Consider the following 16,732-nt stretch of genomic DNA (forward strand, 5'->3'; position numbering starts at 1 on the left):
CGGTAGACCGATAGTCCAATTGTGACTTAGTCGTACAAGAGAGATGTGTTGGTGTTCTGTTAATGAGAAGTTTAGTTATTTATGTTTCTGATATTCACAGCAAAGAAGAAAACCATATATGCAGGTCAACGTACAAAAAAAATCTTAAATAAAAAAAAAATTTGACAGTCAGACAGACAGACAGATATTAAAGAAGCATTACTTTTTCTCATTACATAATTACTAAATCAAAAGTTACGTCATAGGTATATTTATAAAGCAATTTTGGTGAACAATAGACGCGTAGAACAATTAAATGTGATTCGCCGATTTCTTGCTCTCAGTAAGGTCAGTAATGGCACTATGAATCGGAAAAAACAAGAAGGGTAAAAAAAAGACATTTTTAAAAAGCTAAGTAAATAAATTATTAAATAAAAGACGATTTAAACCTTCAACAAACCGGCTTCTTTCGTAGTGTAGTGGTTTCGACGTGGACTGCTGTATATAATATTTAGAAAAATAATTTAAAGAGTATTCATAAAACACAAGAGAGCAAAACGATGCAAAAAAATATGTGACAGTTAAATAAATTACAATAAACTACTTATAAATACACATGAAAGTTAGAATGTAATATTATCTACTAAAATGCACAAAATGAGATGTATACATAACAGTAAAATTATTAGTAAATATAAGAAAGGTAAATAGAAAAAATCCCCTTTCACAGCAGAAACCCTTCCCACTGTAGTAAATACTACTTGTATAGTATAAGACTGATGAAACTTCACAATTAATTGCTTATAAATTAAATTATCGCATACAAAACGGTACGACCAAGGTGGCGCGCGAATAGTTTCAAGAAATTTATATTTTTCACACAATTAGTAATTGTATGATGATTAGCAGGGGGGCTGCCAAGGGCTGGATGAGAGAGGCCGAGGATCGAGCTCGGAGGCGGGCGATTGGAGAGGTTTATGCCCAGCAGTGAAGTGCTTTAAGCTGAACATCGGGGCGTCGAATGGCTGTCGCATGTAGTTGTTGATTCATTACCTGGTCAGGACAGGAAAAGTATAGACTGCCCTGTTGACTTCACTATATTAATTGAATATATAATTTCGAAAAGGGCACATGACGCATATTTTGTCAAATACGTTTTTTCATATACCGGTAACCCGGTACCGGTATAGGTAAGCCTCAAAACTACATGTATAGGTATATGTAGTTTTGAGGTACCGGTACCGGTACCGGCAGACCCATTTTATAATAATTCCAGTAATTTTCAATTGCTAATTAACACTAAAATATATCTCAAAAGTCAATATTTTAAATTTTACACTGCTTTAGAAAATAATCAGTTTTTTTTCATTTCCTGAACATTTTACGTTTTCAAAGATGTGCTCTTTTCGAAATTGCATATTCAATTGTACAGACGCTGAAATTACTGAAACAATCAAAGATTGAAATAATAATTAGTGATTTAAAGCCAATGGGTTTGTGTATTATTTCCGCGTGCAACGCTGTCAACAAGAGAATAGAATGACTTGACGTTCACCTCCCATGACAAACCGTCTTCTCGCAATAAAATAGTATAATCTCAAAATTTACTAATTTTACAGGAGAGTGTTTTAAAGGTGTTAAACCTTGATGTGATATTTTTAATATTAATCATCTTTGCAACACTTTTTTTTATTTTTTACAATTATCTGTCTTTTAAAGTAGGATAAAATTATGTATTAATTTTGTTAATAGTAGTCAAAACAGGTAAACTAAAACTAAACTACGCTCTTTTGACAGTATTTATTAGAAAAATACTGGTGATACCAAATGGTTCCATATATTAACTCAGTTTCGAATATTTTTGGAAATTGTACACTTTTAATGCGAAAAGACGAAACTCAACTCCATCCGGTGTTACCCGCTCTTGATTAATATTACCATTTAGTCAAATTTAAAACGATTCATCGTAATCAAGATAACAGAATAATTTACGAAAATGTTCATATAGAAAATAACTATTAATTGTGCAGTTGTTAATGTATCGGCACAGCCTACGCCGCCATATGCGGGCGAGCACTTATTTCTTGAAATAGAACTTCAACACACGAAGATGTTACTTGGTGTTTATTATTGTCCTTCGTCAAGTATAGATTTCTTTACTTCTTTTGAAACTCTGCTAGAAAATACAATGCCTTCATATACTCATACCATTATCATGGGTGACTTTAACACATGCCTACTTAAAAACAATTTTCGAACCACTTTATTTCGCTCGATGATCGAATCAGTAAACTTAACTGTTCTACCGTTGAACTCGACTCATCATTTTCCAAACTGTGCTCCTTCACTTCTTGATCTTATTTTCGTTTCTTCTCGTGACCACGTGGCTGACCATGGACGGTGTTCAGCTGACGCTTTCTCATACCATGATCTTATCTTCGTTTCATATAAAGTACGACCTCCCAAAGCAAAATCAAAAACTCTTCTGCTGCGCAGTTTTAACGGTATGGATCTTGAAAGTCTTCGAGAAGATGCTGGCAGCATTGACTGGACTGCTTTGACGTGCTCTACCTCAATCAATGAGAAAGTTGATCAGTTCAATGCCAAGCTAACTGATCTATATGACAAGTACGCACCCTTCCGACCAGTAAGAATTAAACATATGCCAGCGCCGTGGCTTACTGATGAAATTAAAAGTCTATTGACCAGGAAGGCAGCTGCTAAATTAAAATATAAAAAAAAACCAACCCCTGACAATAGTACAAATTATCACCGAATCCGCAATCACTGCAACAGAGTGTGTAGGGATGCACAACGCCAGCATATCCATAGTGCTATCGAAAATGGTGATCCAGCTAGAGTCTGGAAATTTCTTAAATCACTGGGGATTGGAAAATTACAACATGACTCTCATCTATCACATTCGAGTATTGATTTATTAAATCAACATTTCTGTGCGTCATCCCTTTATGACGGGACAATTAAATCTAATACATTAAATCACATTTTATCTCTTCCGATCCCAAATTGTTCTCCATTTGTTTTTAATCACCTAACGGTTTGTGATGTTAAGCGGAGCATATTATCCATAACTTCCAATGCTGTTGGAAGTGACTGTGTGGCCCGTAATATGATCCTTCCTATCCTAGACCAAATCCTTCCCATTATTTGTCATATCCTGAATGAATCATTATCTAGCGGCATCTTTCCAAAGGCTTGGAAAGAAGCACAGATTACACCACTGCCAAAAAAGCCGAATCCTACATCCTTTTCAGAATACCGTCCAATTTCCATTCTACCGTTTCTTTCAAAGGTTTTAGAACGCCTGATTCACAACCAGCTCAGTGAGTTTCTTACGAGAAACGAGCTTTTAAACCCTTATCAGTCCGGCTTTCGTCCTGGCCATAACACGGTCACAGCCCTGGTGCATATTACGGATGCCATCAGATTTGGCATGGAGAGTGGGAAACTGACGGTGTTGGCATTGCTGGATTTCAGTAATGCTTTTGGCACCGTCGATTTCGACATACTTCTAGCCATCCTTAGCTCCATTAACATATCTCCAACCGTGGTTGATTGGTTTCGCAGTTACCTGTCTGGTCGCCGACAGCGTATTCACTGTGAGAATGCTTATTCTTCATGGTGTGAAACGCACGTAGGTGTACCGCAAGGTGGCGTTTTATCTCCTTTACTCTTTTCAATTTTTATAAATTCTATTTCTTTACAACTTACTTCTTCCTACCACCTGTACGCAGATGATCTACAGATATATACGCAAACTTCTTTACCAGAGCTGACCAACGCGATAAAGATCCTGAACAATGACTTATCGATATTGTCCCGTTGGAGTAAGTCTCTTGGACTGAGGGTGAACCCGTCAAAGACACAGGTCATTGTTGTCGGTAGTTCAAGAATGTGTTCGAAAGTTACATGGTCGCAGCTTCCGGCTATTTTATTTGACGGCGCACAAATTCCTATCAGCGATACTGTGAAAAATTTGGGTATCTTAATTGATAAAAACCTTTCATGGAACGCACAAATAAAAGAGGTTAGCCGGAAGGTATTTGCATCAGCTGGATCGTTGAGACGGTTACGAAATTTTCTTCCAACTGCCACTAAAACTGCGCTTGCACAGTCTTTACTACTTCCAATTCTTGACTACGCTGATTCCAGCTATCCGGATCTAACCGAAACACAACTTGATAAACTTGAGCGGCTACAAAATTTCTGCATAAGATTCATATTTGGGTTACGGAAATATGATCATATATCTGAATTTCGCACTAAGCTCAAGTGGTTACCAATTCGCCTTCGCCGCAATACTCATGTCCTTTCATTACTATACTGTACTCTCTTTAACCCCCATACCCCTACATATCTCAAAGAACGTTTCGAGTTCCTAGGTGATACGCATAATTTTTCTCTGAGATCATCAGATAACCTGAGACTGAAAATGCCGGTGCATTCATCATCATTCTTTGACAATTCATTCACCGTCCAGGCGGTTCGATTGTGGAATGCTCTGCCGGATGCAGTGAGAAGTGCTCCAACTTTAAACTGTTTTAAAAGAATGGTGAAGGAACACTACTTATCTGCTTAGTGCTGTTTGTTGCATCATTATCATTTATAGTTTCCATACTGTTGATTTATTATGTGTGTGTAAGTATATTAGTATGTATTGTATGTAAGTATGTATATTGGTATATATTATATTATGTAAACGGTATATATCTGTTTATTATATGTATATATTTTCTATAATAATGTATTGTATATGGTACACCGCAACATACCTGCTATATTTTTTATATTTTACAGAATTTCTGTAAATTAAACGGTTGTCTGGAAGAGATCGCTTTTAGCGATAAGACCGCCTATTGTACATATGTGCTTTTTGACTGTTTGTTTTTTTAAAATGTAAATTGTGTTGGTGTGCAATAAAGTGTATTCTCTCTCTCTCTCTCTCTATAACTCACAAAATGAACTGATTTTCATTATCTAAAAATGTCACGCGCCGTTTTGTATAGAATAATTTAAAGTTAGCCAGTAACTCGATTATCAACCTACGCTTTTTGGTGAGTGGTAAAACCGACGACTAACATGATGATACTAAAAATTATATATGAAAATTGAGATTTTGCGAATGCATTTGATAAGTGTATGTTTGTCTCTAATTATGTCGTTTTTTTCTTTTTATCGAGTTTCAAATTAATCAAATATAAAACAAGACTTAAAAAATTTACTTTCTATTTTAAAAGTTTATCATCGGTTTGTTCATTCATCATTATTATTTTTTGTCGACGCATTATTTAAAGATATCTATATATTAATACGTGAAGCAAAAACTTTGTATCCCTTTTTACGAAAATTGCGCGGACGGAGGAGTATGAAATTTTCCACACTTATAGAGGATATAGGGAAGAAGTGCACAATACTAATATTTTTTTTTAAATAATGCATAAAAGATACATTAAATCAATAAAGAAAACATTACACACACTACATACCTACCATGTATTTGACGCACACACGCATGCATACTATTTATTGTCAAACTTTTGTTCTTGACGTCTGTTGTCAAATTGAGAATAGATTAAATATTGTTTGTCTATGTTAATATTTTTTATAGTGTAGTCTTGGCGAAATTTGTGATTATAGAAGTATCAAATACAATCATAATAGTGTACAAACTTACAATTCCAATTAGTTATAGTTGAATTTCGACTACTGCGGGACCTCTAGTTATAGTAAAATACATGTAACCTCTATACGATTTATCTTAAAAGGGGTTAATATGTTATAAAGATGACATAAATGGAAGTTTGAATATTGAAACATCAGAAGAAGGATCATTAGAAATATAAAAGCAATTTTAAATTTTGAAATATAAAAAACATACAAAAGTGGTGAAGCAATAGCTTTAAATGTTGTTTCACTTTATAGAGCAACTCAATTTGTGCTATAGTTTTACTAAGCTAATACGGTATTTTGATGTAAATAAAATAATAGATTATATACGTATATTCAAATGTAATTTACGCGGCCGTATCGAAAGCACCGTATCCTAGAAATTGTTCTTCGAAGATAAACAAGAAGTTTGTCATTATCATATTACTAGCGACCCGCCCTCGCTTCGCTTCGGAAACATTAAAACACACATGAAACCAAAAAAATAAATAAAAAAATAATAAAAAAAGTAGTCTATGTTCATCAGGGACAATGTCGGCTTCTAATGGAAAAAGAATTTTTCAAATCGGTCCAGTAGTTTCGGAGCCTATTCGAAACAAACAAACAAACAAATCTTTCCTCTTTATAATATTAAGTATAGATAATACAGATCCTCTATTAAAGCAAAATCAAAGTTTACATCTTCTACAAGGCTCTCCGACTATTGCGATTCAATGTTTCCTTAATGTTAGCATAATATTGTGTTACATTAAATTATAATATCGAAGCACGATTTTCTTAATACAAACAGCCCACACATTACCCACGCAATTAGATACGTCTATAGTACATTGTGCACCAAGGGAGAAAAGTATGAGATGTCCTGCTTTTTTCCCTTGGTGCACATACTATTTTTTCTCCTACCAGGCCGAAAGTTCGTGGAGTACTGAGCCGGGGTCCAGGGGCGAAGCCCTGGCGGGGGCATGGGGGAGCGAAGCCCCCCTTACTCATAAAAAAACAATTTAACTGTTTTTTTAATTTTTAAATAAACTACTAATTTCAATAAACTTAAATAAGGACTGTCTGATGAACTCATCTTTGTTTAATACTTCATTATAAAATTTTATTGCCTATTGTTTATTTCACTTTGGCGGAGAATTTTAGGTGCGTGAGAGCAGACGTAGACACTAACGCGCATGCGCACAGGCAGGAAAAGTTACACTTTCTTCCCTGTACAGCGGGAGGAAAAGTTAGACTTTCTTCCCTGTACAGTGGGAGGAAAACCGAACTTTCGGCGTAGGTAGGAGAAAAAAGCCATTGTCATACAGTGTGCTTAGTGCGAGTTTTTTAATGTTCTCGATAGCGTAAAAGTTAACTCAAATTAGGGGCTACAGGGCAACCGCTTGGAGCGCTGTTCCAAACTGCAAAAAGTTTTGAGTTAACTTTTACGCTATCGAGAACGTTAAAAAGCTCGCACTAAGCACACAGAATCGTGTAAGTGAATATTAGCTTTAATTGAAGACATCAAATACGTAATTCGAATCTACTTAAAATTCGTTTTGATAAGGATTCGCTTGTAGTAATTTCGGTTTTTGGTTCTGTGGTACCATTTTTGGAACCCGTGTTCAAATTTACTCAGACTCTTTTTATTTTATTGCTTAGATGGTTTTGGACGAGCTCACAGCCCATGTGATGTTGAGTGGTTACTGGAGCCCATAGACATCTACAACGTAAATGCGCCACCCACCTTGAGATATAAGTTCTAAGGTCTCAGTATAGTTACAACGGCTACCTCACCCTTCAAACCGAAACGCATTACTGCTTCACGGCAGAAATAGGCAGGGTGGTGGTACCTACCCGTGCGGACTCACAAGAGGTCCTACCACCAGTACCTCCCGCGCAGACAGAGCTCACAAGCATTACTGATTCAAGGACCCACTAATTAGTGGACTAATTGCTGATTCCTAGGCCGAAAGACACGAATTCAATTCTCACATCGAGCAAAATCATGTAATGAACAGTTTTGTTTGCTCTTTGTCTGTATAAGTAGGTATTAAAATGTGTTTTAACAACCACAGGCTCCCATTGTGCAGAGAAGTTTATAGCCAGGTGGCAGTGTGTGACTTGTTCCCTATTATTACTATTGCTATATATTCAACAGTAGGCAGCGGCTTGGCTGTGCCGCTGGCATTGCTGACGTCCATTAGCTACGGTAACGACTTACCATCAGGTGGACCGTACGGTCGTCTACATACACGGCCAATTAAAAAAAAATCATGACCTATGTGGGATTGCCAAAGCCAGTATAGGACTTTTTTTCTAGTTTGACAATAGTCTCGAATCATCTGCGGATCCGGGAATGCTGATAACTTCAAGTATCGGATGATATTCTCCTTCATATAGACTCTGGCTATTATTATTTATATATTTCCCGCTAAATGTTTCCCGAAATTTTCTACATATTATTTTCTTGACTTGACGCATACAACCATTTCAAGAAGATCTCTTTTTAATACGCTCTTACGGTACGTATGTTAGTATGTATGTACATAATTATGTATGTAACGCAAACTTAGAACATGATTTTGAGCCCCTTCAATAATTCGGTATACTGTAGATATGCAAGCAAAAGATCACTGTTCGCCCGGTTATGCGAAAAACAATATATATTTTTGTGTTACTTTTATGGCTTAAATTTACTCTTAAGATTTCACTTACGGTGCTGCTCACGTTCCAGTTGCAGTTTGTGTTACGGGTCAGTCGGTTTGTTTTTGTTTTCATAATTAAGCTATTGCATAGCGTTTATCGCGAGCTTTGAGCGTGGCGACCGAATCAAGAAATTCCGGAACGAAAATAAAACCTAACACCCCCCACTCCGCGCTACCATGTAGCTCGCGTTCAACACATTCACAAGTTGCGCTTGTGTAGTGTTTGTGAATAAGCGCGCGGCGTAACGTCACACTGCATGCGTATCATGAAAAGTCTGCCCATCTCTCTCTCGCGCGGTCTAGCTTGTGAGTGTAAAGGGGACAGTTATTTTTTTGCTTTTGTTAATGTTTATAAATATAGCGCGTTCTTATTTTATTATTGTTTTAATATTAAATTATTATTGTTTTATTATAATTGCATAAGTTGATAAAAAATTCTACGCAATAGCTTTACCGCGGCAGTCCTCGAGGGCCACACGTGTTTTTTTTAACAATCATATATGATTGTTGTGAGGTGAAGAAGTTGATGAAATATATGAAAATCTAAGAAAATTAACAATTCCTTTTAGTCTAAAAGCTAAGACGCCTAGTATACTCGTACACGAGAAATAAAAAATCATGTAATAAAAATTAAGCCCGAAAAAATTTAGTTTTCGTAATTATTATATCTACAATAGAAACATAGTTAGGTATAATAGCATAAATCAAGTGGATGGCTATATTTACGTTGTGATGTCTATGATCTCCGGTGACTACTTAACACTAGGTGGGCTGTGATCTCGTTCACTATATGCAACAAAAAATTAACATAAAATAGGACACCATAGCTAATAATATAAGTACATTCCGGGATGATTAATGAACACCGGATAGGTTCAATATGATTTTATGTTAATATTCAAACAAGCAGCAATCAATCAATGCAAGTCACTTCTAAATTGATGTGTTACATTCTACAAATTACATTTTTTTTGTATCGTGCCGTGATCCCAAAATAGTATGAAACCGGGATCAAAGCTCCCGAAATTTAAAATTAATAGTATTTTTACCAGCCGCCTGAAATAGCAGATGTTACTAAAATTGTTAGATCCAAAGGTTGTTAGTGGCATTATTTGGTGAATGGATAGCTTTAAATCGCACTTAATAGCATCGAAAGCTAGCTCTTCTAGCTATCTGAAAACAGCGTGGGTACGCTTCTTCTAAAAAACTAAACTACGTGCCCTATCCAGACTAGCGACAGAAAGTCGCAGTCGCCCAAAATACGTCATTTCGGAGCCTTCGGTATCGGTATCGGATCCCTCCGATTCACTCTCAGTGCTTTTCATTCCAAGCATCGTTCTCGTCGAACCCTTTGAATGCGACGACGGGTCCGTCGTTCAACTTAGCCGGTAGACTCAGCGAAACACCGTGCCACATGGCGTCGCATCGCGAGAGCATCTGTATCACAGGATCCGACTGATGCATGACCACGACCACTCTGTCAAGAGTGAGAGAGAGAGAAAGTATTCTTTATTGTACACCAAAAAACAAATAAACAGTACGAACAGAGTGTACGAATAGGAAGAGATTCAGCGTAGCGCTGCTCTTGCAGATGCTAGCTAATTCTCCCAGGTTGAGCCCCGCGAGCTCGCCTAAACGTTCGGTGAAGCTAACATAGCCCTTCGAGGCTATTGGCATCAAGTAATGCCATCACGTAGGAAGCAGAAGAACGACATAGAGCACAGACATACTTGAGCGTCACGCGTATAAAATATATCGTAGATAAATTGTGTTTTTAGAAATTATATTTAAATACGAATTACATATTGATATTATATTATATTATTTGTTATTTTCTTTCAATAAAAAAATAAAAAGCTTATGTTTAAGTTGATTATCGATAAATTTGATTATTGAAAACACGAATAAAACAACATTTTCTGAAAATAAATCGTAGCTAGATCGATTTATCGCCGTATACAGGGGTGTATACTAAATTTTATGAAAATCGTTGGAGCCGTTTCCGACATTCAGATTATATTTATATAATATACATATATACAAGAATTGCTCGTTTAAAGATATAAGAATATAAGACATAATCAATATAATATATCCATCTATATATAATATAATAATATATCTCAATTTATCGTAGATATATAGATATTGTAGAGTAGGATAAGGCGTAGTTAGTTCAACCGAGCGCTGCAGCATGGAACCTATCCTTGTAAAGCTGGAAAGACCTCAAGTCACCTACAGCCATTTCAATTTAAGCAATTGAATACGAAGTGGAACAAACGATGTGAAGTGAGAAGCGAACTAAGCTGAAGATTAGAGTGGAACAGAATAACTAATCCTGTATTAGGTATTATTATCAGATATCCTATCGCGATATCTCCCCTGAATTTAATTGTCTATGATTTTGATGCTTTATATAGTAGTAGTGCGCTACACTAAAAACAGCAAATAGTTGAAATTGATATGGATCACAAATGGCCAAATTGAAAACAATTGGATTTCGGGACACGTCTACGAGATGTTGGCCCGAGATACGCACGTTGTAATTACAGTCCCGATTATATCTCTCAAACAATCATAAATACCTACGTAGCGCGATCGTCTCTAATACATTTATAAGATATTAAATTTATTGACTAACTAGTGACCCGCCCTCGCTTCGCTTCGGAAACATTAAATTTTATTATTGATAGCTGAGTCCCGCGATGTTACCTGCGATTATTGTTGTACTGCTGGAGACGCCGCGGGGCGAAACTAGTCTAAAAAAGTAGCCTAAGTTACTCCTTATATCCTCAGTTACCTATCAGTGAAAGTCTCATCAAATCGGTCCAGCCGTTCCAGAGATTAGTCGGATCAGACAGACAGACTGACAGACAGACAAAAATTGTAAAAAATGTTATTTTAGTGTATGTATCGTATATATATATTCATATGCATGTAGTAAAAAGCGGTTATTTCAATATTACAAACGGACACTCCAATTTTATTTATATGTATAGATATGAGAATTTTGTTTAATATTTACTTTTCGATCGCTCACCAGAAATTTGAGTACAGAATCGTTATAAGGTGAGTGTTCGCAAAGAAACTGCTTCAAAATTGCCACGAATACTATCTTCATCGAATAATATAAATTCTGATAATGGATATTACTTCTGATTTTATTTCCTTTGGTCTTTTAATGATTTATATTTAACCTTAGCGTATGTTCATTCGAATTCTTTTTTTGTCTTTTTTTCAAAATGCCTTTAAATGCAGTTTAAGCAAAGATTACTTTTCGTTTGTTTTTTTACTCTCTGCAGTTTGTATTACGTTTTATTAAACAAATGTAGCTCTTTATTTAGTACATTTTTTTTTTATGATTGAAAGGTTACTGTTGGCCCGGAGGCCTTTCCAGCTTCATCAGGACAGGTGGGCGAGCAAAGGCTCAGTCAGGAATTTAGTACATATACACATATATACCATACCTACATTTTGAATGTTGTGTGTTTGACGTGTTATGATATTTTATTAAAATTTTCACAAATCTATTTTTGTGTTATATAATTATTTTATTTATTTACGTCTCTGTGACTATGCCCATGTGTTGAATAAATATTCTATGTTTACCAAAACCACAAAAACTTAGCCTACAATTCTGAAGATCTAAGGACTAGATTGGTTCAAAATTGAATTACGTCTATTTTCATTTTATTTATTGTTTAAAATTTAATTTAAAACTACTTTCTCGGTCTAATCTCGCCTTTTTTTATTTTAATTATATAATATTATTTCCCAAGGTCATAATTATGAACAACCAAGATGTTATTTGTCGGTACTTGAATTTTATTCGAACTATCTTCGATTTTTCTATAATATAACAAAGGTTTTCAAAACTTGTACGTCTCATTTCACATAAAACGAACGAAGGAACGGGATAAGAAGATCCCAGGTGTTGGATAAGCACCAACCATCTACTCAGTTCTAGTCTTACTTTGCGTGCTAGTCCCAAGGACATCCTTTGCCTTATTCCTTCTTCAATCCACCATCCACGCCACATGTTGACGCTCCAAGAAAAAACTACGCTAATCGGTAGCTAAGAAGCTAAGCGTACGTAAAAAAAAACTTAAGCACGGTGCAAAAACAAAAAAATTGTGATTTATTAATCAGCACATAAAACTCTCGCCAGTGTGAAAATTCAAAAGTGCATCAGCGAACTACGGAGTGACTCAATAAACTTATCCTTTTCTCAGTAATAAATATATTGAAACTCAAAACATTTTTTGTAAAATACATCTATTTGGTTTAGATTTTTAGAGTTACTCTATCAGTATACCTTTGTGAGTACATTTGCAGTTCTGAATTCTGGACCGGATGGTTGGATGATCCAATAGAATTGAGACAGGAACCTGGTTGAATGTCCAATTACATTCACTTTGGGGCTTTGGTAATCACATAACACCAGGCCTTAAAAAAGGTAAATACATACTTGTTATTATATTTTTACGAGAACGGCTACCATACATTCGCCATAAGTTAAGGACAATGTTAAAGTTTGTGAACCCAGTGAACTGAGGGTTTCTAGTTGACAAGCACTTTTTTAGGATTCTTTCACCTCTTTTAGGTGGACAATGATGAACGTCCTCAAGTAATACAGCTACTACACGTTTAGTTGAAACAAATATACACCATTGCGTATCCAAATATTACCGATCGTTTTAAACATTCAGGTTTCATAAGCTCTCACGATCCGATATACCTCTTCTTCCTAGTCCGAATCGCTCTTAACAGAGTGGTCGTGTTTATCACTTCAGGCGTTGGTGGCAAGCTTCACAACACGCTACCACTCCTCTCTGACGGCCGCCCTCCTAGTCCATTTGTATAATGATGATGACCCATTTAATGCCGCTTTTATCTCACTTCAGGCGTTGGGGCCAAGCTTCACAACACGCCGCCACTTCTCTCTGACGGCCACTTTCCTCATGCATTCGTGTAATGATGATGACCCATTTAATGCCGCTTTTATCTGGTCTGTCCACCTCATATTCTTCGTGACCTGGTACCCTCGACCTTTCTCTGGGCCACAATCAGACATTGCAGTACGTGAAAAATGATTCCTATCGTTTCCTAATAGAAAAATCTCTTTCCTCAGATAGCATAGTGGGAATGCCACATCACATTTTGATAGGAAGAAGTATGACAGAAGTATGACAGTTTGAGAGGAAGCTAGTTTCATTAATTACCAGGACGGCTATTCTGAATTATATGAACCAAAAATAATGCGAACACCATCTATCGTCGAATAGCGGAAACAAATATCAAAAGAACTAGTAAACTTGGGAACACTCTAGAAGTACAACACCATCTATTATCAAATAGCGGAAACACCTATCTGGCCCTATCGAGAATGTTCTCGATAATTCTAGGGATGTCGTATCGACTATAAAACCGTTGCAGAGATGACACGAAAGCAGTTAATAATCAGAACTACTCGAAGCAAAACAGCGAACGGATCACCTGAAGCGAAGCGAAAGAAGTGAATTATGAGTTGTAAAGTGTTCTATGAGTGTTCTAGGTGTTAAATATACTTTTATTTATCCCAAACCTGGACCAAAACTTGAAGCGCAATTTCGGCAATTTGCAATATCACAACATTCGGCTTATTGGACTCTCGTTAAAAAAATCCGAATCGTGGACAGATTTTCTTTTCTTCTAATGATTTTTTTTAATTATCGCATTTGAAGTTGTCGTCTGCTTTACATTCAGTAAAGTGTAACTGTCGGTCTGAAACGTTCTTGCCCACACAGATCACGTAGTCGACTGGGACGGGTACGTGAATCAATGTCCCGCGTTATTACCGCCTCACCTGTACACCGTAATACGCGAAACACGCCTCACTCAACGCTTGACCCGACAAGCTCGTGTTAAGCCATTCCTGCATCTAATTACATTGAATGCACTATAATATAAGTACATACACTTAAGAAAATATATGTGTTTTTTTTATTGCTTAGATGGGTGGACGAACTCACAGCCCACCTGGTGTTGAGTAGTTACTGGAGCCCATAGACAAGTACAGCCTAAATGCGCCACCCACCTTGAGATATAAGTTCTAAGATCTCAGTATAGTTACAACAGCTGCCCCACCCTTCAAACCAAAACTAATTACTACCTCACGGCAGAAATAGGCAGGGTGATAGTACCTGCCCGTGCGGTCTTACAAGAGGTCCTACCACTGACCTTGACTCTACTTGACCGTAGAAGACAATCGCGAACATTTATTAAGTACGCATTCCAAATTGGTATTTGCCAGCGGGATTCGACCACCGTTGCATCGCTAGATACGAAAGCACCGGATGTCTTATCCTTTAGACCACGACAACATAATATGTATAACATATTTACATGATGCTAGCGGCCCGTCCGGCTTCGCTTGCGTAATAGCGCACGCGATGTAAAGAATTTTAGGTAAATTTTTTACACATTGGGTTACGTTATTGGAGTTTCAGTAAGGATCCCTAATTTTTTTGGAAATATAATAAATATAGCCTATGTCACCCGTGGATAGCGTGGTTTTCAAACAGTGAAAGAAAATTTTCTTTCTAAATGTTTGTATTGAATAGGCTATTCAATACAAACAAACAAACAAATCTTTCCTCTTTATAATATTAGTATAGATTATTGTAATAAAAATAAAAATATCTATGTATGTATACAGTCTTTAGTCAAATCTAATTTGTTAATTATAGTAAGTTTGTACTTAAAATTCGCGAAGCAGCTGCTCTTGAGCTGTTAGGTTAGGTTGGGTTGGGGGTTGATTGCTTCCCGCTTCCGTAGGTTTAACCCGCGATTCCCTACAAGTGACCCCTGGGTGGTGCAAAACGGGAGCCGAATACATAATCGGTGGTAGGACTTGTCCGACTGGCTGGCGACCACCCTCCAACTAGAGTCCGCCGCCAAATAGCTTAGCTGTGTTCCGGCGTGTGGGTTGGAGAGCCAGTGTTATTCCTTCCCTTTCCTCTTCCTTGTTGGGGGTGAATCTTGGCGATACCTGGAACATGCGGAGCAGATGTGCGTGTGAGCTCGCGGGACGTGATTGTTTGACGGGGGTATAGGGAGACCTAGTGAAACGGTGTTCGCCGCCGCCCGCCGGTCAGTTGGGGACCTGAACCCGGGTGTCTCTACTAAACTCCGCCCCGGGAAGCTGTCCCGCCAACCGGTGTAAAATCCTGTCGTGCGGTCGTCGTGCCGGAGTCGGAGACCGGAGTGGATCCCGGCGATCGCACGCAGGGTGGACTGGGGGCCCTTCCATGCCCTGCGTCAGTCGCTCACGCAACCCGTGGTCGAGCACGTACTGTGCTCCGCGCTTTATTCAGGTATTGTCACGATTTCGCCTCGAACATCCTACCCCGCCCAATCCCACTCTCCAAACAAAAAAAATAAAAAAATGAAAGTTCGAAAAAGGAAAAGGGTTTTGTCGGCGATTCCCCATTCCACATTTAATGTGGATTTCAGCAATGTAAGGGGTCTACATAGCAACCTCGACGCCGTACACCACCATCTTGAGACGGCGCAGCCTGCCCTCCTTTTTCTGACGGAGACGCAGATATCTGCTCCGGATGATACTTCGTACCTTGAATACCCCGGCTACGTATTGGAGCACAACTTCCTGCGTAAAGCCGGGGTGTGTGTATTCGTCCGGGCTGATGTCTGTTGTCGCCGTCTACGAAGCCTCGAACAACGGGACCTGTCCCTCTTGTGGCTGCGCGTAGATCACGGGGGCTGTACCCGAGTCTACGCGTGCCTGTACAGGTCCCACAGCAGTGATGCAGGTTCAGCTCTGATAGAGCATGTGCAAGAGGGGACTAACCGCGTGCTTGAGCAGTACCCATCTGCGGAGGTGGTGGTTCTTGGAGACTTTAACGCTCACCACCAAGAGTGGTTGGGGTCCAGAACCACTGACCTCCCGGGTCGGGCTGCCTACGATTTCGCCTTGGCCTACGGCCTCTCCCAGCTGGTGACACAGCCCACCCGTGTCCCAGATATTGAGGGGCACGAGCCTTCTCTGTTGGACCTTCTGCTGACCACCGATCCAGCCGGATACAGTGTGGTGGTCGACGCTCCACTTGGATCGTCTGATCACTGCCTTATCCGTGCTGCCACACCACTCTCTCGTCCTAGTCGTCGAACGACGACCAGGTATCGAAGAGTTTGGCAGTATTTGTCAGCAGATTGGGATGGATTGCGTGAGTTTTACGCATCCTACCCATGGGGGCGGTTCTGCTTTTCTTCTGCTGATCCTGACGTCTGTGCGGACCGTCTTAAAGACGTGGTGCTCCAGGGGATGGAATTGTTTATCCCCTCCTCTGAAGTGCCCGTTGGGGGTCGCAGCAGACCCT

The sequence above is a fragment of the Bombyx mandarina genome, chromosome 25 (genome assembly GCF_030267445.1).
Source record: "Bombyx mandarina strain Sakado chromosome 25, ASM3026744v2".
Lineage (NCBI taxonomy): Eukaryota > Metazoa > Arthropoda > Insecta > Lepidoptera > Bombycidae > Bombyx > Bombyx mandarina.